Raw genomic sequence first — 23,213 nt, forward strand, 5'->3', positions numbered from 1 at the left:
GCCATCGCAACCTCCACCCTCGGCGTCTCTCGAACTCTCTTCTCTGTGAGTCTCCCGCCCCTCTGCATGTAGACACACAAAACACACACACGCACTCACACTATCACATATTTTTTGGATTTGTTTGGGGTTTGACATATAAAGTTTAATTTTTTTTATTATACATTTAATTGGATCTTTATGTATGTGCATATCTAATATTATTCTATTTTTCACATGATTTTTGTGAAAATATTTATTCAGGTCTGATATACATATATATATATATATATATATATATATATTTAACATCAATTCGTTTTTATTGCAGGATTTTTCTTAACTTTAGGATGTCGGTTACTTTCGGTTTAAATTCGTTTAGGGTTTTAATTATATATATATATATATATATATATATTTTAATGTGTTGGTTATTTTTCGTTTAGGGTTTTTGATTTATTGTATTTAATTATTAGGTTTGTCTTATTGTTATTACATTATTCATCTTTATTTGTTATATTTAATTACGGTTCTTGATCAATTGTTTTTTAATATTGTTTACATACTTATATTATTATTGTTATTAATCATATTGTATATTAATGTTAATGTTAATTTGTTGCCATACTTATCCTTGCATATCTATATAGTGATTTTAGAATCGATTTGTTTCCTAATTGTATAGTTTACATGTTAGTTATAGGATTAATTTATTTCTTTAATTATTTCCATATTGTATATGTTATCATTAATTATGTGTTAATTTTAAGGTAGGTTTGGTATTATTAAAATATGCTTATTATTATTATTAGTATTAGTATTGCTGTAATTATTATCTTTATTATTATATACATATACATATGTATGTTTTTAGATGTGTGGTATTATTATTATTATTATGCAGGTAAATATATATATATATATATATATATATATATATATATATATATGTGTGTGTGTTAAAATAGATGTTATTATTACTATTAGTGTACATATATATATTTGAGTTACATATTATTATTACTATATATAAGAGTACAGGTCATTTATTATTATCATACATACATATTTATATGCTAAGGTAGCGTTATTATTATGTGATATTATTATTAGTATATAATTATTATACTTTAATTATTTATGCAGTGTCATTGTGGTATCATTGTATGTTATTATTACAGTATAGCTTGCAATATTAATATGATATTATTAGTATATGAATATTATTATAGTATTATGTTTTCATTATTGTTACTATTGTTATTACTTTCTATTATTATTAATATCAAATATTGATAGTATTTTTGTTTCTTAGGTATATTCAAAATTTGTATTATGTATTATGATATTTACTATTATTATTTTATTTTACTATTTATTTTCGTGTACGTAAATCCCTATGATTTTAATGCGGGGGGTATGAGCCTTCGGGCTTCACGCACCTTTTGTTCTGAGGGAATATGTAAATATTTATATATTACGCATATTTTTGTATTATTTATTTGTTTATGTATTTATTTATTCATTTTGTGTGTGTATTGGTAAATTCATTAGAGGAGTAATTTTAAAAAACATATTAGATTGACTTAGGGATGATTCCATATTAATTAGGTACCGTTCGTAATAACGGGCGTGTAGGGGGTGCTCGTACCTTCCCCTCACGTAACCGAACTCTCGACCCCAGTTCTGGTAATGTAGACCCATCCTACCCCTAACGGGGTAGTAATCATGTGTTCTAACCACACTAAAGGTTAGTGGCGACTCCGATATTCCTTATTTTCTCTGAAACTATTAAACCATTTTTTTTAATTTCGCTGCCCGGGGCACATGAGCGCCGGGACGTCACAACAATACTAATTTGTGAATTTGACGATTTAATACCGATCACGTGGAGGGTTGGAAAATTTTGGAAAGATTATTGTGAATTATATGTTAAGAATTATGATCATGCTATCAGTTGTATTATGAAATTGCAATATATGGTTTAAACACCCTAAAGGACCAGTTGCATGGAAAGCTTAGTACCGTAACTAATGAATGAGTCAGTGCAGTCACACTGTTCTGAGAGTGTTGGTGTATGGATAGTCGATTTGACCCGAGAAGGGTAGTGCCCACCTATTTCTGGAATAGGATGGGAGACAAATCGTACTTACAAATGCGTTAATTTGACTTAACATTGGTGGTAGGCCAGCTAAGACTAAGTCTAGTATTCGGACCGCACAACTTAATCATGGGGGTTATACATGATGTTAGTCCATTCAGGGGGGTGGGGGTGTTTCTATGCATATATGTGGATTTATGTAACAGGACTATTGAGCCGAATTATGTTCTTAAAAGAAATATGTATTTTTAACTATATAGGTGTGAGCGCAATTTTTTTTTATAATGCCATTTTCAGTTAAAGTTAAATTAATGTGTTCTGATTATACTAAAACTCATGTGTCACAAATTGATAATAATCTATTCCGTCTTACTAAGAAGTGTCTTACCCCAATAATTTTAACATTTCAGGAAATATAGGGAGCCAAGCTTAGCGAGCTTCGGGAGGGGACTTAGTTATTATAGCTTAAAGTAAGTGCTTATGAGACACTGATATGTATATAGATATGTTTTTGTCTATTTGGGATGTAGTATGAATGCTTGGAGGTACATGTGTAATTATGGTGGTACTAGAACGCTGGTATGGTTTTGAGGTTTAAAATATTTTCCGTTGCATGACTTTAAATTAAGTTATGGACAGGTGTACCCGGTACCCCACTATGGATTTGAGTTGTTATATTATGGTATCAGAGATTGTGAAATAGGTTTATTTATAGATTAATAGCACTCTGGGCCCCACCGAGTTCGGGGTGCTACAGTTGTGGTATCAGAGGCTAGGTTGTTAGGTTCTGTAGATTTTAGCGGATAATTATACCAAGAGTATAGGAGGAGGGTAGGAAATGGGTAGGCTAGGTGTTGTAAGGTGGGTCGGGTATAAGATGCATAGCGGAGTAAAATACACTAAGTAAATTAGAATTTCAGGTTTTGTCTCGCAGCCTGGAGGAAGAAATCCCTTGATGGTCTTCTTTGATTTTCTTGAAACCTACACTAAGTAAATTAGAATTTCGGGTTTTGTCTCGCAGCCTGGAGGAAGAAATCCCTTGATGGTCTTCTTTGATTTTCCTGAAACGACGGTTTCAGGAAAGTCATGGCAAGTCATCGACGATTTTGTTTCTGAGTGGTGAGACTGAACCTTAAATTGGGAATATGGAAGTTATGTTGGTTTGTTTGTGCGAGAGAAGTTCTTAAGGTAGCCTAAGTGTTTTAGTATGAGGATAAAGTGCATTTTATAGTTTCTTAATTAAATGGTAGTATTAAACTTGTTACGATATTGGGATTCTAAGATTAGTTTCTGTCCTATCTTCAGAATGAATCCTAGCGATGGCAATGCAAATGCTGGAGGAAGTAGCAACATAGGGACTCCCAGCGAGGACGATAGTGATTCTAATCCAGTGCTGTGTGGTATAGCCTAACAGATCATGACAGAGATTGCACGGAGCTCTGGGGGACAGAATTGCCCACCTGCTGATTAGGGCTCCACCATCGAGCAGTTTACCCACATGAATCCTCCAATCATTGCGGGAGGAGCTGACCCAATCATTGCGAAAAAATTGGGTTCAGAAGATCGAGGAGATACTGGCAGTCCTTCTGTAATGACCTGCTATTTAAATGATTTTTTTGTATATATATACTATAAAATTTAACATGTTCTGATACCATACTGGATTAAACCCAATCATCAATCTAAGCAGCGAGAAGCAGAAATCAAATAAATATAACCATATGTAATTATATACAATACCAGAGTGCAAAATTGTTTCCAAAAATATACATATATAACTGTTCCCCAGAAATATCCTCAACTAGTTACAGTTGTACAAAAATACTCACTCTAATATCAGAGCAATACTGAGGCCCCTCTATCTGTGAGCCTGATATGCTCGCTTACCTAGATCACCTGAAAAATGTTAAAGTAATTGGGATGAGCCAACGCTCAGTAAGACGAAATATGCTCTTACTAGTGTGTGGCAAATGAGTTACAATATTAAGAAAATCCGTTACTATATAATCATGTATCACTGAATATGTAAAGTACAATACCAGTAATATAAATCATCATCTTTTATTTGTTGCTTAACATTTCTATACTTTAAACTTCTATTCAAAATACTTCTAATAAATATATATATATATTTTCTGTCTCTGTAAATCTGTATAAACATAGTAATAACTGAAATCTTCCATGTGGATAATTGTGTGTCATGATTTAACCCCTCATGATAGGGTTGTGCCGCCCGTAGGCGGGATCTACCCTAGCTGGCCGACCGACCATGGTAAACCACTATACTCCCTCGGTCTGATCTGCCCTCCTCAACCTATATCTGATGGGGAGTCTGTCCATGCTAAGGCACTATACGATCGACCTACTACTACGTATTATCTGAATAGATGGTTGTACTCTGAATTGAATATCTATAGCTATGGTACCGTGCTCTGCTGTATGGTCCAACAGGGTCTGATACTATATAATATATTTTTATATACAACTAATTGTTTTACCATGATTTTGTAATAACTATATTAACCATGATATTGTAATAAACTGTAATTGTATCATCTGTATTTTTGAACTGAACTGTAATCAGTAAGTCATGGTACTGAAAACTGTATAATCATGGTATTGAAAATTGTATAATCATGGTATTCTGTAATTATTATAAAACATAACCACTAGCTGTATATTCTGTAAAACATATCCTGAAAATACTGTAAAACATGTTTCTTTACTTTAATTTTAAACATATTTTACATAAATGATAAACTATTTAAATTTCTATCGTGAATAATAATCTGATAAAAACGTATAGTTTATACTGAAACATAGTAAAATTGCCTAACATAACATATTTCCCTTACCCGACTCCTGCTAAAATCTCATACTGAGATGGGTCCTACACTTGCAGGGTTTCCTACTCAACACCCTGAAAATAATTTTCGCCAGAACAAAATGTTACTATTTTTACGTCTACAACATTTTTCTACAATTGCTAGAAAGCCAAATTCCGAACGAAAGACCTTACCCTGGATTTGGGATGAATTCCAATTTCGCTTCACCAATGATCCGCTCTGGCAGACTTGAAGAGAACTCCATCAGGAACGTCGTGGTGGCCTCAGATCGTCGATCCGACGAATGACGGGGCCAAAATCGAAGAGAAAAGAGGGAGAGGCCGTAGGAGAGAGAGAGAGAGAGAGAAGAGAGCAATGCTGATTTTCTGTGATTAAAATGAGTTTAGGGCTATTTATACTGCGGACTTCGTCGACAAGTCATGTCATCTCGTTGACGAGTCCTTAAGTAATTTCGTCGACGAACCTTACCCTTCGTTGAAGAAATTCAGAGTAGCCCAAATTCTTCTCTCGGTATTTTCTCGTCGACGAGATGGGACCTCATCTACGAGACGAGACCTCGTCGATGAGGTCCTAAAGAATCCTCGTCGACGAAACCCATGTGTTCGTCAACGAGTCCTGGTAATTTCTTGAAATTATTATTATCTCCAAAGTGCAATGTCTACTGCCTCCTTCTATTCCTGTTTCCATTTTCCTCCCTCTTTATTATTAAAATACTATAATTCTTCGGGTCACTACATTCTCCCCTCCTTATAAAATTTCGTCCTTGAAATTTACTGTTCATATAATTCATCATCCCTTAAAGTAAAATAGTCTACTTATTTTATTACCTCCCCTCACTTATGGCGGAGAAATACCCTTGTTACATGGGTAATTCTGGGAGATTACTATTATAAAAGAAAATTCTCCCAAAACCAAAATACTACCTATCCTATACTCTATATTACAGTTACATTGTACCGAACATAAGAAAATTACTATCCTAATATATACATCATCATTATAACTTCTCAAAACAAGTGGGGATACTTTCGTCTGATCTCATCTTCTAGCTCCCACGAGGCTTCCTCAACCGCATGATTTCTCCACGGTTCTTTTACTTACGGTATCTTCTTATTGCACAATTCCTGATCTTTTCTGTCTAAGATCTGAACTAGAGCTTCCTCATATGCTAGATCACCCCTGAGTTCCAAGTCTGCATAGCTGATGATATGGGAAGGATCGGGGGCGTATTTCCTTAACATAGAAACATGAAACACGTCATGAATCCTAGATAAAGATGGCGGTAAAACCAGCCGATAGGCCACTGACCCAATCTTTTCGAGTATCTCAAATAGACCAATGAACCTAGGGCTCAACTTACCCTTCTTCCCAAACCTCATGATCCCTTTCAATGGTTCTATTTTCAGGAAAACATGCTCACCCACTTCAAATTCCAGTTCCCGGCGGCGAGTATTTGCGTAGCTTTTCTGCCAACCCTGTGCTGCACTAATTCTATCTCGAATGAGTCGAACTTTATCATATGCCTGCTGAACTATCGCTGGTCCCAAAACTCGCCTCTCACCCAACTCACTCTAGTATAAAGGAGAACGACACTTCCTACCATAAAGTGCTTCATAAGGAGTCATGCTAATGCTAGCCTAGTAGCTGTTGTTGTAGGCAAATTCCACTAACGACATATACTGATTCCAGCTACCCCCAAAATCCAATACACACGCTCGCAACATATCCTGAAGTACTTGAATAGTTCTCTCTATTTGACCATCTGTCTGAGGATGGAAAATGGTGTTGAACGCTAGCTGAGTCCCTAATGCCTCCTGTAAACTCCTACAGAATCATGATGTAAAATGTGGATCACAGTTCGAGACTATAGATACCGACACTCCATAGGGTCAAACAATCTCCTGTATATATATCTCTGCTAGCCGGTTCATAGGGTATCTAATCTTAATGGGCAGAAAGTGCACTGTCTTCGTTAACCTATCAACAATTACCTAGATGGCATTCTGGCCATGCAGCGCTGGCGGTAGCCCCGTAACAAAATCTATGGATACGTGGTCCTACTTCTATTCAAGAATGAAAAGTGGCTGCAACTGCCCTGCCGGCCTCTAGTGCTCAGCCTTAACATGTTGACACGTCAAACACTGCTGCACAAATTCTGCTATCTCCCTTTTCATGCCACTCCACCAGAAATACTCCTGTAGATCTCTATACATTTTCGTGTTGCCCGGATGGACAGTGTATAGAGATCTGTGCGCCTCCTCTAAAATCGTCCTCCTAATGCTGTCATTTGCAGGCACACACAATCTGGTGCGAAATCTCAAAGCCCCATCGTCAGAAATGCTGAATTCTTCTCCCTGACCATCTGGTATTTTGGCAATCACTTCTACAAATTCTGGATCATCCCTCTGAGCAACTTTAATCTTTTCATATAATGTGGATTGTACAACCAGACTGGAAATAAGCGCCTGAGGATCATCCTCCACTAATTCCACACCGAGTCTTTCTAAGTCCATCTGAATCGGGTGCTGAATAACTGCGGCTAGCTGTGCTGTATTTTCTGATTTATGGCTCAGCACATCAGTACCACATTTGCTTTACCTGGGTGGTAACTTATGGTACAGTCGTAATCGTTGATAAGTTCCAACCACCTCCTCTGCCGCATGTTCAACTCTTTTTGTGTGAAGAAATACTTTAGGATCTTGTGATCCGAAAATATTTCACATTTCTCACCATATAAGTAATGTCTCCAGATCTTCAGTGCGTGTACAATCGCAGCCAATTCCAAATCGTGAGTAGGATAGTTCTTTTCATACTCTTTCAACTGTCTAGATGCATACATAACCACCCTACCATGCTGCATCAATACACAATCAAGCCCTTTCAAAGACGCATCACTGTAAATAACATAACCATCACCTCCCAATGGAATCGTCAATACTGGTGTAGTGATAGGCCGCTGCTTTAATTCCTGGAAGCTCCACTCACATTCTTCATCCCATACAAATCTAACATTTTTCTTCGTCAAACGCATGAGAGGTCTTGACAAAGCTGAAAACCCCTCAACAAATCGACGGTAATAACCTGCGAGTCCCAAGAAACTTCTAACTTCCTGCACATTCTTCGGCCTAACCCAATTCACTACTGCCTCAATCTTGCTGGGATCTACTGAAATACCATTTCCTGAGATCATATGGCCTAAAAATGTAACTTGCTCAAGCCAGAACTCACACTTGCTAAACTTGGCATAGAGTTTCTCTTCCCTGAGTGTCTGCAGTACCTGCCTCAAATGCATCCCATGATCCTCAAAACTCGTTGAGTACACCAGTATATCATTAATGAAAAATACCACAAAAAGATCTAGATACTGGTGAAAAACTCTACTCATCAAGTCCATGAACACAGCTGGGGCATTCGCCAGTCCGAACGGCATGAAAATACTAAATTTTAATTCTACAAGTTTTCATTTTCAGGGTGTTGAGTTGAGAACCCTGCAGGTGCAGGGAAAATTTTCTTAGGGGCATTTCAAGAATCAGGTAAGGGGATAAACTAAGCTAGTTTTGTTTTGAGAAAATGTATGCATATATATATATATATTTAGCATCTGATTTGCAAAAAATGTATATATACTTATATATATGTTTTATATTTGCAAAATACTGTAAAAATGAATGTATGATTGAATATGTGAAAATCCATTTGTGTGGCATAAGTATAAAATGTATGAAAAACTGTTTTATGGGAATGTGATTATTGCACGGGTTTTTATGATGGGAAAATCAGCGTATGGGCTGAGATATTTTTATATGTATATATGATTTGTCGGCGTACGAGCCGTGCCATGTGGATGAGATTTGCCAACGTACGGGCTATGCTATGTGATTTGCCGGCGTACGAGCCGAGCTATGTGATCTGCCAACGTACGGGATGTGCTATGTGATTTGCCAGCGTACGGACCGAGCTATGATAAAATGTGTAATTCCGGTGTACGGGCCGATGATTTTCATGAAATATGTATATGTGAAAAATGATATGATTGATTTGATAATTATTGATATGAGATATCCATGTATCACGATTTTTAGTATATGTATATGATATCAGAACCTGGTTGGCTTGGTTTAGGCTAGCACTTGCACGGTACTGTTGCTATGTGTCCATGGTCTTCATGATCATGATATTTGTGTTAACGCCTCTATACGGAGTGGTGTGAGATTGGATGGTCGATGTGGTTATTTTCAAGAAGTGTGCTGTTATTGCCCCTGGTGTATGAACTAGTATGGGTAGACCCATCGGACCTACAAACTACTATTTGACTTGGCAATGGTCGGCCAACCATTGTCAGGCCCCGCTTTCGAGCCACACAACCCAGTCATGTGGGGGTAATACATGACAACAGCCAACTAACTTACCAGGATTGTTTTATGTTATTATTATTATGAGATGAGATATGTTATGAAAATGCAGTATGTTCTACCATGTTTTGATTTATTTATAAGTTTTCCCAGATTTGATAAACAGTACTGAACATGTTATGTGTGATATATGTTGAACACAGAATACTCATGTTGCTACACACTAGTATTAGTTTATTTCCTTTACTAGGAGGTGTCTCACTCCTAAATTTTACAAACTTTTCAGGAGCCCCTGATAGGCGAGCGGGAAAAGCCCCGCTGACCTAGTGCTGGATATTTGCCCTTTTTGAAGGGTAAGATTCTTTTTGTAGGGACAGTTAGATTTTGTGGAAAATGTCCCTAGACATGATTTTTGGGATATATATACTGGGATATAGTGATTATAGTAACTCTGGTGTTGTAATACACATTGTGATGTATGATATGATGGTATGTATATGATTATACATTTTCTGCTGTGTAGGCTTCTGTTGTATGTTCGGATGTATCCTTGGTACCCACGGGTCCAGGTGGATTGTGACCTACTGAGCTGGAATGTGAGATGTGTGGTATTGATTTTATGATGATATTATAAAAACAAATATGTGGAAAATGAGCAGGTCATGATAGCTTGGTATCAGAGCCTAGGTTGTTAGGTTCTGTAGACTTTAGAGTGCAGCAGGAACAATACCAGAGTTTAGGAAAGGAATTGAGGTTTTGTTCTACAGTCTAAAGGCAGGACTTCCGTGGTAGTTTCTGTGTTTTTCCTGGGGTGACAATTTCAGGAAAACCATAGTAAGCTATTGTCGGGTTGTGTTCCTAGAATGTAGGACTGGGGATTAGAAATGAGTCAGAAATGTTGAGATAAGTGGTAAGGATAGGTGGGTAAATTATGAGGATAGGATTACTGAATTGCAACTACTATTTTCCACGATGGATCCAGAAAGAAATAGTGCCCATGTGAGTGGCAGTGATGGAGCAGGACCATCAGGTGCAGCTGGAACCGACTCTGACGCGGTATTACGTAGCGTGGCTTAGCAGGTTATGGCTGAGATCGCTAGGAGTTCAAGGGAGTAGAGTGGTCCATCTACAGGCCAGGAGTGCACCATAGAGAAGTTCACGAAGATGAATCCTCCAGCGTTCTCAGGCGGAGTTGATCCTGTAACCGCTGAGAACTAAATGTAGGAGACCGAGAAAATCTTGACTGTACTGCAGTGTACTGAGGAACAGAGGGTCCTCTTTGCCACCTATAGATTGACAGGAGAGGTTGAGAGGTGGTGGACTACGGTGAGACTATTGGAGTAGCAGAGGGTGACTCCAATAGCTATGACATAGGACCGGTTTAAAGATCCATTCTTTGAAAGATATTTTTCAGCTACTGTGAGGGAGGCTAAGGTAGAAGAGTTCCTAAGTCTGAAGCAGGGACAACTATCCGTCCAGCAGTATGCAGCACGTTTTATCGAGCTCTCTCGATTTGTCCCATACATTGTTCCTGATGAGGTGAAGAAGGCGAGGCAGTTTGAGAGAGGCTTGAGGCGGAGTATATTTAAGCAGGTGGTGGTGTTGTGGATCCAGGACTTTACTGAGTTGGTCGACAGGGCGGCCTTGGCAGAGATTGGTGAGAGTCTTGATGCGGATGAGTAGGGATAGAGGAAGAGATCTACATCTATGAGCTACCAGTAGGGTCACAGGCCGGGTCAATGAAGGAGAGGTAATCATGGTAGAGGGCGGAGATAGGAGATGAGAGGACGCAAGGTGTAGACTAGGCAGGGTCCTCCAGTTTGTCAGACTTGTGGTAGGAGGCACTGGGGAGAGTGTCGAGCTGGTGGTGTAGTGTGCTACCGCTGCGGTAGATCGGGACATATAGTGCAAGATTGTCCTACCCCGCCAGATGCAGCTCCAGTATGCTATCACTACGATAGATCAGGGCACATACTACGAGACTACCCTACTCCATTAGATGCAGTTCCAGCTCCTAGAACATATCGGGAGGTTATTAAGTGCCACGTGGGGGCCAGTAGAGGAATACGGCTCCAGCTAGAGTGTTTACTCTAACGCCGGGTGAGGCTGAGATGGCGGGTGACGTGGTGACAGGTATGGTTGTTATGTTTTCTTTTAAAGTTATTGCATTATTTAATTCAGGAGCTACACACTCGTTTGTATCCTCGGGGTGTATTAAATTATGTGGGACTGAAACACAACTGTTAGATGTTGAATTGTTGGTATCTACACCGATTAGGTCAGTAGTAAGGTGTAATAGGATGCTTCGAGGTTGTCCAGTTGATATTCAAGGGAAGGCTTTGTCTGCCGATTTGATAGTGCTGGACATGCACGAGTTTGATGTTATATTTGGCATGGATTGGCTAGCAGCTAATTTTGCCAGCATAGATTGTTGTGCACGAGAAGTGATATTCATACCTCCGGGGGAAGCAGAATTTAAGTTCGTAGGGTCGCAAGTACAATCCTCGCTTCAGCTAGTTTCAGCTATTCAGGCCAAGAGACTATTGCTGAGTGGGTGTCAGGGGTTTGTGGCTGTGGTGAAAGAGATGTCAGAAAATGAATTGAAACTTGCTAGCACGCCTGTAGTAAAGGAGTTTACAGATATTTTCCCAGATGAGTTACCAGGCTTGCCACCCGATCGAGAGGTAGATTTTTCCATAGATCTACTTCCAAGTACAGCGCCTATTTCCAAAGTACCTTATCGGATGGCGCCAGTAGAGTTGGCAGAACTGAAGAATTAGTTGCAGGATCTGCTTGGGAGCTGGGACCTGATTTGGCTAACCTGGGCATTCGCGTATCACATGACCGGGTCTTCCGTAGCAATAACATACCCCTCTGCCTACCCGGCATTTCCTCAAATGACGTCTCCCGTACATCTGACATACCGGGTAAGTCGGCACACCCTGATTCCCACAGGGTCTTATCGTCAGCCGCTGCTCTCTCCTATCTTGACCTCCTCTCCATGGAGCCCTACTGGAGCCAGCCTGAAAACTCTAAGGTGCAGGCCTCTTCCTCTGACTCTGAGCTGCTAAACCCCTATGAATACCACTCTCAATTATCGCAGCTCTATCTACAACCTCTGTAAATATCTGAGCCCTGAAACCAATCACCTGCTCAAACAAGTTCTGCCTCAGTCCCTCTTCAAACTTCCTTACCTTTTTCTCTTCATCAGGTGCTAGATGTGGAGCAAAACATGACAACTAGATAAGCCGAGCCGCCTACTGAGATATAGTCATCTGCCCCTACACCAGATGCATAAACTCTGCTGCCTTCACGCTCCGAACGATCGCAGGGAAATACCGCTCGAAGAACAGCTCCTTGAATCGGTCCCACGTCATTGGTACTGGAACCGGCCTCTGCTCCTCTATCAATCGCGCTGATCTCCACCAACGCTTCACCTCCCCCGTCAACTTAAATGCTGTAAATACTACCTTCTGCTCATCCGTACATGGAAGCACTGCCAATGTCTCTTCGATATCCTGGACCCAATTTTCAGCTACAATCGACTCATATCCTCCAACAAAGAATGGGGGCTTCATCCACCTAAACTGCTCGATCAAACAACTACACTCCCCAGAGCTCTTAGTCATCTCAGCTATCACCTGCTGAGTGACTCTACGCAGTACAACATTTGTATCTCCTCCACCTATGTTGGAAGGTCCTCGCCTATCCTCCCTAACATTTGTGCCACTGCTTCTTAGGTCCATCCTGAAAACAAGAAACACACTTGAGTACTTTATCTCTTATATGGACCTATCCTGTACCAATTCAAAATTAATTACCTTCCCTGACCTTAACTCAATATCCAGTTCTATCACCTAGACACACGACCCGACAATAGCTTACTATGGTTTTCTTGAAATCGTCACCCCAGGAAAAACATAGAAACCACCACGATAATCCTGTACCCAGACCACAAAACAAATCTTAAATTCTTTCCTATACTCTGGTATTACTTCCGCTGCACTCTAAAGTCTATAGAACCTAGTAACCTAGGCTTTGATACCAAATTCTAACGACCTGCTATTTAAATTGTTTTTTTTTTATATATATACTATGACATTTAACATGTTTTGATATCATACTGGATTAAACCCAATCATTAATCTAAGCAGCGAGAAGCAGAAATCAAATAAACATAACCATATGTAATTATATACAATACCAGAGTGCTAAATTGTTTCCCAAAATATACATATATAACTGTTCCCCAGAAATATCCTCAACTGGCTAGAGCTATACAAAAATACTCCCAAAAATACTCACTCTAATATCAGGGCAATACTGAGGCCCCTTTATCTGCGAGTCTGATCTACTCGCCTACCTGGATCACCTAAAAAACGTTAAAGTAATTGGGATAAGCCAACGCTCAATAAGATGAAATATGTTATTACTAGTGTGTGGCAAATGAGTTATAATACTATGAAAATCTATTATTATATAATCATGTATCACTGAATATGTAAAGTACAATACCAGTAATATAAATCATCATCTTTTATCTGTTGCTTAACATTTCTACACTTTAGGCTTCTACTCAAAATACTTCTAATAAATATATATATTTTCTGTCTCTGTAAATCTGTATAAACATAGTAATAACTGAAATCTTCCCTGTGGATAACTGTGTGTCATGATTTAACCCCTCATAACAGGGTTGTGCGGCCTGTAGGCGGGATCTACCCTAGCTAGCCGACCAGGGTAAACCACTATACTCTCTCGGTATGATCTGCCCTCCTCAACCCATATGTGATGGGGAGCCTGTCCACATCAGGGCACTATACGATCGACCTACTACCACGTATTATCTGAATAGGTGGTTGCACTCTGAACTGAATATCTGTAGCTACGGTATCGTGCTCTGCTGTATAGTTTAACAGGATCTGATACTATATAATATATTTTTATATACAACTAACGGTTTTACCATAATTCTGTAATAACTGTATTAACCATGACACTGTGATAAACTGTAATTGTATCATTTGTATTTCTGAACTGAATTGTAATCTGTAAATCATGGTACTGAAAACTGTATAATCATGGTATTCTATAATTACTATAAAACATAACCATTGGCGGTATATTCTGTAAAACATATCCTGAAAATACTGTAAAACATGTTTCTTTATTATACCCATATTCTCAAGCCACACAGTAATTTTAAACATATTATATATAAATAATAAATTGTATAAATTTCTATCGTGAATAATCATCTGATAAAAACATATAGTTTATACTGAAACATAGTAAAATTGCCTAACATAGCATATTTCCCTTACCTAACTCCTGCTAAAATCCCCTACTGAGATGGGTCCTACACCCGCAGGATTTCCTACTCAACAACCTGAAAATAATTTTCGCCACAACAAAATATCACTATTTCTACGTCTACAACATTTTCTACAACTACTAGAAGGCCAAATTTTGAATGAAAGACTTTACCCTAGATTTGGGATGAATTCCAATTTCGTTTCATCAATGATCCACTCTGGCAAACTTGAAGAGAACTCCGCCAGGAACATTGTGGTGACCTCAGATCTTCGATTCGGCGACTGACAGGGCCAGAATCGAAGAGAAAAAGGGAGAGGCCGTAGGAGAGAGAGAGAGAGAGAGAGAGAAGAGAGTGGTGCTGATTTTCTGTGATTAAAATGAGTTTAGGGCTATTTATACTGCGGGCTTCGTCGACGAGCCACGTCATCTCATCGACGAGTCCTTAAGTAATTTTGTCGACAAACCTTACCCTTCGTCGACAAAATTCAAAGTAGCCCAAATTCTTCTCTTGGTATTTTCTCATTGACGAGACGGGACCTCGTTAACGAGGTTCTAAAGAACCCTCATCGATGAAACCCCTGTGTTCGTCGATGAGGCCTGGTAATTTCTTGAAATTATTATTATCTCCAAAGTGCGATGTCGTCGACGAAGTCTACTGCCTCCTTCTGTTCCTGTTTCCATTTTCCTCTCTCTTTATTATTAAAATACTATTATTCTTCGAGTCACTACACCTTCGCTGCACTCATGGGCAGAAGGTCCTTTATGCTACCTTTAAAATGACTGGGGAAGCTAAGCACTGGTAGAGATCAGTGAAGCTACTAGAATATTAGAGGCAAAGACCCGTAGCTTTGACCTGGAACCGTTTTAAAGAAATCTTCTTCGATCGATACTTCCTCGCTACCACCAGAGATGCTAAGGCGGAGGAGTTTTTGAACTTGACCCAGGGGCACTTGATGTGTAACGCCCCGAACCCTTAAACCCGGGTCTAGCGCGTTGTACCTGATAAAATTCCTGATAGTCCATAAACCAATATATACGCAGTGGAAAACATAAACATAGTCTCTATAGAAAATAATACCAAAGTTTACTAATTCTAACTATAATCTATAATAAATCATCCAACACCTGCATTTCCATAATTACATATATCTCCAAAACATTTCAGTATGTTCACAAACTTTCTTTTCTCCACAGACTTAAAATATAAGGACGTAAAACATAAATATTTGCATCCCAAAATTAATATAGAAATATACCCTTTTATTTTTCTATTTCCCAATAATGCTCTAAAAACCTCAAGCTTTCAAAGCTCGATCTCGAGGAAATCCTAAAAAAATATAAATTCATATTCGGGTGAGACACATCTCAGTAAGGGAAGAAACAATATATTAAAGCAGTGTGTGGCCAACATGAGTTTATATTCAACATAATATTTAACATTTGCAAATTCTTAACATAATTTTCGAAATCATTTTTTGATCCTATTCAAACACATGCAAGATATTTTACCCACAAGATTACCCAAGGATAAAGGTGATTACCCGCCCATACAAGTAGCACCCCTTTGCTCTGATACATTTGGCAACCCAAAGGTCACAACTAAAGCATACCAGGACACTCACCTTACTCAGTAAGCCCTCAAGTGATAAATTGATCTCGTACTCACACAGTTCATACAAAAGTTTACTGGCAAAGGCCCTAAGGATAGGAAAATCTACCCACCCATACAAGTAGGTTCCCTTTGCCCTAGTACGTTATCCGGCTACTGCCACATCTGTAGCTACTAGTGCACTCGCCTTACTCAGCAAGCCCTCAGGCGAAAGGTACGTCTCGCCCAATCATAACATGTTCTACGTACATACATACTTTTAATATCATAATATTTCATTCTTTCTATCATTATTCAATCATACACATCTGTTCATATTCATAACTTAACATTGCATTGCATTTTTCTTTAAGTGACTCTTTCCCATTTTACATTCACGTTTCACATTTCATTTCATTGCATTGTCATTCCATTGTCATGTCATTGCATAACGTTTTCATTTCATTCCTTTGTATTACAGCCGTTCTTTAGCCGTCATCAGTTAGTCCACATAGATATGCACTAAAATCTACTAACAGTTAGTCCACATAAAAATGAGCTAGATCTACTAACAATTAGTCCACATAGAAATGCGCTAGAATATGCTAACCTGGCTTTCAGCTGTCATACATTTACCCAACATCTTTCAGATGTTTACATGGTTGCATTAACAAGCACAAGCAACATAATCCATGTCATGTTTTATTCACAATGCATTACTTACTTAACCTACATCTCATACACTTAACATATATTTTCACACAACATTCTATTTACTCATGCCACACAATTTAGTAATAAAATTCATACACTACTTGTAAAATAAGCCAACAAACATTTAATGTTTATATACTGAAAATACCTTTCATTTCTTACATAATTATCTTGAAAATATTTCCCACTTTCATTAGTTCATTTTCACATATACATATCTAATAAACAACCCTAAACTCAAAAAAAATATAATTTAAACAGATGACATTTTACCTATACTGAAACATATACAGGTATATATAACACAATTTATTTTTTCATTAAATTCATAAAAATTCTGGTTTAATATATATTTTTTCCCTTATCTGGTTTCTTAAACTACGCCAACAGGGACCCCGAAAAGATGCTTGCGGCGCTCACCCGGACCCTGAAATTAAATTCCTAATTCCAATAAATTATTCTTGAATAAAATATTATTTAAATATTTTCTAGGGCCATAATTCCTAAATAAATAATAATACCCTTAAATATACTCAAATTGCCAAATTTCCCAAATCCCACTCTCTCTTTGGAGTAGGACCTAGAAAATCCTAATTGAAAAATTACCTACGTCAAAATGACGATGACGATGACTAGGACCACATGGTGGTACCCGATCGTCCATTTAACCGCATATTAATAGCGAAATTGAGAAAATGAAAAAAAAATTACTTTTCCCCAAGAGCAGTACCTAAGTCGTTCCCACGACAAATCTGCTCCAATAAAAATGTCGGCAGTGGAACCAGAAATCTGACGGCACCTTCCGTTTTCCGATCCACTGCAAATCCACCGAGAAATTGAGAGAGAGAAAGAGAGAGAGAGAGACGAAGGTGGTTGCGGCTGGCGCAGGAATTTTGCAGAGGGGGGGGGCATGCTCAGACTCCTCTGACTTCTTCTTCTTCTTTCTTCTTTCTTAATTTAATTTCTTTAATTTTATTATTATGTTATTATTATTTATTATTATTTTTTCTTTTTCCCATGCCATTCCTTTTATTTATTTATCTTTTATTTTATTTATTTATTTTTTTTTCAAATTATTTTAATTATTTTAATTTTTCAGGTCTTTACATGACGGTTCAGCAATATGCAGCCAAATTTGTTAAGTTGTCTCACTTCGCCTTATATATGGTTTCAGATGAGTCAAAGAAGGTGCGGAGGTTTGAGAAAGGCCTAAAATAGGGAATCTATGAGCAAGTGGTTGCTTTTGAGGTTCAGAACTTTTTAGAGTTGGAGGATAAAGCCATGGTAGTGGAGACGAGTCTACACAGAAGTGCAAGGGTATAGGATCAGAGGAAGAGGCCCATGCCTCCTGGTTTTCAAGCAGGTACCAATCAAGATTCTTGAAGGAGAAATAACAACAATGTGGGCCAAAGATCAAGAATGGGGAATCGAGCTAATCAAGGTAATCCATCACCCCCTCTTTGTCCTAGGCGTCATAAGAGGCATTAGGGGGAATGTCGGGTTAGAGTGGTGATCTGTTATCAATGCGGTAGACCCGGTCACATTGGATGAGATTGTTGTGCACTACCAAGTAATGCGCCTGCTCCTAGTCAATTCTGAGAAAACAACCAGGCACCCCGAGGCAACTACTAGAGGAACACTGCCCAGGCGCGGGTTTATTCTCTTACTCTATGGGACATATAGAATGCTAGTGATGTGGTGACAAGTACTATTTCTATGTTTTCAAATAAAGTTGTTGTGTTATTTGATTCAAGAGCAACATATTCTTTCATATCTCTAGGGTATATCAAATTATGTGGGGTAGAAGCTCAGCTATTTTATGTCGAATTATATGTAGTCACACTGATATGAACAGTAGTGATATGTAGAAAAGTGCTTAGAGACTATCCGATCTGTATTCAGGGAAAGATGCTACTCGCCAATTTAGTAGTGTTTGACATGCACAAATTTGATGTGATTATGGGAATGGACTAGCTAGCATCCACTTATACCAGTATTGATTGTTACAAGAAAGAGGTAGTGTTCAGACGTATTGGGGAGCAGGGGTACAAGTTTGTCGGGTCGTGCATGCGCTCCTCACCACAAATTCTATTGACTATTCACGCAAAGAGGCTACTCTTTGATGAATTTCAGGGGTACCTAACATGTGTGAAAGAAACACTGAAGGAAGAACCAAAGCTAGAGGATATCCCAATAGTGAGAGAATTCTCGGATGTATTTCCAGAGGACTTACCTGGGTTGCCTCTCGATCGTGAAGTTGAATTCGCTATTGATCAACTTCTAGGTAAGACACCAATCTTTAAGGCTCCATACAGAATGACTCTAACAGAATTGAAAGAATTAAAGGAGCATTGTAGGAATTACTAGACAAGAGATTCATCAGACCTAGTGTGTCACCCTAGGGAGCACCAGGAGATTCATCAGACCTAGTGTGTCACCCTAGGGAGCACCAGTGTTACTTATTAAAAATAAAGATGGGTCAATGAGAATGTGCATCGATTACCAGGAAATACTTAAGGTTTTGACTAAGAACAAGTACCCACTACCCCATATTGATGATTTGTTTAACCAACTTCAAGGAACACAGGTCTTCTCTAAGATCGATCTTTGATCCGGGTATCATTAGGGGAAAGTCAAGTTGGAAGATGTTTCAAAGGCTGCTTTCTGAACCAGGTATGGCCACTATGAGTTCTTGGTTATTACTTTTGGACTGACTAATGCTCCTGTTGCATTTGTGGACCTGATGAATAAGGTCTTCCATAAATATCTGAATTAGCTTGTGGTGGTGTTTATTGATGATACTATGATTTATTTGAGGAGACGCGAGGAGCATGAGACTCATTTGAGGTTGGTACTTTAGGTACTAAGAGAAAGAAAGCTTTATGCTAAATTCAAGAAATGTGAGTTCTGGTTAGAACAGGTTGCATTTCTTGGACATGTGATATCCAGGGATGGTTTTTCGATGGACCCAAGTAAGATAGAGGCAGTAGTGGATTGAGCGAGACCAAAGAATGTGCATGAGGTCAAGAGTTTCTTAGGTTTGGCAGGGTATTATCATCGGTTCATGGAAGGGTTTTCTAAACTATTAGGTCCTCTAACACGGTTGATAAGGAAAAATGTGAAGTATGAGTGGATTGATGATTGTGAGTAGAGTTATCAAGAATTGAAACAATGACTTGTCACTGCTCCGATTTTGACAATTCCAACAAGAGATGGTGGTTTTGTGATTTATAGTGATGTGTCTCAAAAAGGGCTTGGGTGTAATGACTCAAAGAATAATAGTATCTAAATAATGATTAAGAGGGTGGAAAATGGAAACAGCAATAGAAGGAGGAAGTCGACTTCGTCGACGAACGCGCATTGCACTTTAGAAGGAATAACCGAGGTAAATTATTAGAGCCTCAACGACGAACACAGGGGATTCGTCGACGAGGGTACAAGAGGACCTCGTCAATGAAGACAGGATTCGTCAACAAGGAAATACTGAGAGAGGTTTTGAGCAGTCTGAATTTCATTGATGAGGAGTGAGTTTCATCAAAGAAATTATTAAAGGACTCGTCGACGAGATGATGTGGCTCGTCGACGAATCCAACCCTAAAATAGTGAAAAACCCAGATTTAAACGTCAAAATTAAGGAAAATCTCACCCTCTCTCTCTCCATTCGGTTTCTCTCCCTTCTCTCTTCGATTTCGGCTCTATCGCTCACCGGATCGACGATCTGAAGTCACTACAACGCTCCTGGAGAAGTTCTCTCCATATCTTCCGGAGCGGATCGTCAGTGGAGCTGAGTTGAAATTCGTCCCTAAGTTGAGGTAAGACTTTTTATGCCAAATTTGGTCTTACCATAGTTGTAGGAAATGATATTTGCGAAGAAATACCGATGTTTAATTCTGGGGGTTGTCGTTTTTAGGGCATTGATCAGGAAACCCTATAGGTGTTAAACCGAGATTTTTAGGGACTTTCTTAGTAGCCAGGTAAGGGAATAAATTAAAGCAGTTATTTTACACACAAATTACTATTATTTATGAGCAAATTGATTTTCTAAAAAATATGTACAATATTTGAATATTATGGAATAAATGCATATTTGGGAAAATACTGCTGTTGTACAGAAATTATAATTTTAGAATGAAATGTATGATTTACCCAGCTTTGTGTGGCATGAATGTTATTTTTCATGAAAAGTATTATAAAATATAGAAGATTTTATGAGTAAAGCATGTTTTCAGGTATTACGAAAAGAAATAGTATGTTATGATGATTTTGACAAATACATGATAATTGATTTATTTTCAGAATGTATATACCTAAAATGATTCCGGCGCAAGGCCGTGCATATATGAAATGATTTTGGCGCAAGGCCGTATTTATGAAATTATGAAAAGATGCTATATTATTAGGTATTATATGTTATCAGAATCCGGAAGTTAGTTTAGTTCAGTTTAGGAGCTCGGTACTATAGCTTATAAATCAGATATATATGATCAGATTGGTGCAAACCACCCCACGAAGGGGTGGGAGATGGATAGTCGATTTGGCTTTCAGTAGAGTGTGGACGTCCACCTAAATGTCCGGACCAAGGTGTGGCAGGCCCATCGTACTTACAGACATTTTTGAGTCGGCAGTGGTCGGCCAGCCATTGTTGGGTCCCGCCTTCGGGTTGCACAACCCGTCATGGGGGGCAATACATGACATCAGCTAAATATTCATTCTGTGTATGTTTTCAGTATTATCAGATATAACAGACAATTTATGAATGATATGAGTTACTAGAAAAGTATGAAAGTATATGATGATTCAGTATGTTATGACGAATGTTTACAGATACATGAAATGTATTGTATATGTATAACTGCATTATATATTCATGTTGCCACACAGCTGTATTTAGTTTATTTTCCCTTACTGAGAAGTGTCTCACCCCCGAACATTAAATGATTTTCAGGAAACCCAGAGAGATCGACGGGTCAAGGCCGCCGTTGAGTGAGTTAAGCTTCCCTACTATAAGGGTAAGCGTTGATCTAGGATCAGGAGATTTTTGTTGTATGATCCTAGGGATTATTTTGATGTTTTGGAGGTTATATATAAATACAGTATTATGGAATTATAATAGACTCTGGTATTATGTATTCTATGACTTTGAGAATGTGATTTATATTTGCCGCTGCTTAGGTTTCTGCTGTGATTGACAGTTGTCCCTGTTACCCACGGGTTCGGGTTGACTATTCTATTTAGTACATTTCATCTTATAGTTAGATAAGCAGGTCGTTACATTGGGTGTGTTTTAATGCAACAGGGGAAGGTCATTGCATATGCTTCTCGTCAACTCAAGGAGTACAAGAAGAATTATCCCATGCATCATTTGGAGTTGGCGGCAGTGGTTTTTGTGTCGAAAATTTGGAGGCACTACTTGTACAATGGAAGGTGCAAGATCTTTACGGACCACAAAAGTCTAAATTACTTCTTCATGCAGAAGGAACTGAATATGAGACAGAGGAAATATGTGTATATATTCAAATTGTGTGGCATAAGGAAAAATGAAAATACTGTGTTGAGTTATAAAATGAGTATAACATGTGGAAATACTGACATGTGTTGGGATTATACTGTATTTGGAATTGTTTATTCATAGCAAAATATTAATGTTAAATTGTAAGGTATGGTTTGAGAACTCCGGTGGACCATAGTACACATGGTAGTGTTGTGAGAGTTATGGAGAGCTTAGTGCAACCACACATCTTAGAGAGAGTTTTGGTATTGAATAGTTGATTGAACTATGAAGGGTAGTGTTCCCCCTAGAGTTTAGACTATCATGGGAAAGCCAATCGGACTAGCAGATTGAAGAGTTGGGAATTGATTTAACTCTTGTGGGCCGACCAGGGTTACGTCCAGAATACGGGCCACACAACCCGTCATGGGGGGAAGTATGTCAGTTTTAATCCATCTGATAGTGAGTTCTAATTTCATATTTGCATATTTAACCCGAGTATAATAGAACAGTGCATGTAAATACAAAGCAGTGTATGTGAATACAGAATATATGAAGACAGAGGATGTGAAATGTGAAAACAGAGTATGTGATAAGAGAACAGAGTAGAGTATATGAAAACAAAGCATATAAAGAGCTAGGTAATATATGAAAGACAGAGATTATAAAGAGTTGGGTTTTACAAAGATAACAGCATACAGAGTAAAGTAACAACGTATTCAATGTATTAAATAAAGTAGCATTATACGTATTTAGGGTGAAGTAAACTCTCCGTCCGAGGGCTTGCTGAGAAAGGCGAGTGCTCTAGTAATTACAATATGGTACTAGA

This window comes from Malania oleifera, chromosome 2 (genome assembly GCF_029873635.1).
Source record: "Malania oleifera isolate guangnan ecotype guangnan chromosome 2, ASM2987363v1, whole genome shotgun sequence".
Taxonomy (NCBI): Eukaryota; Viridiplantae; Streptophyta; class Magnoliopsida; order Santalales; family Ximeniaceae; genus Malania; species Malania oleifera.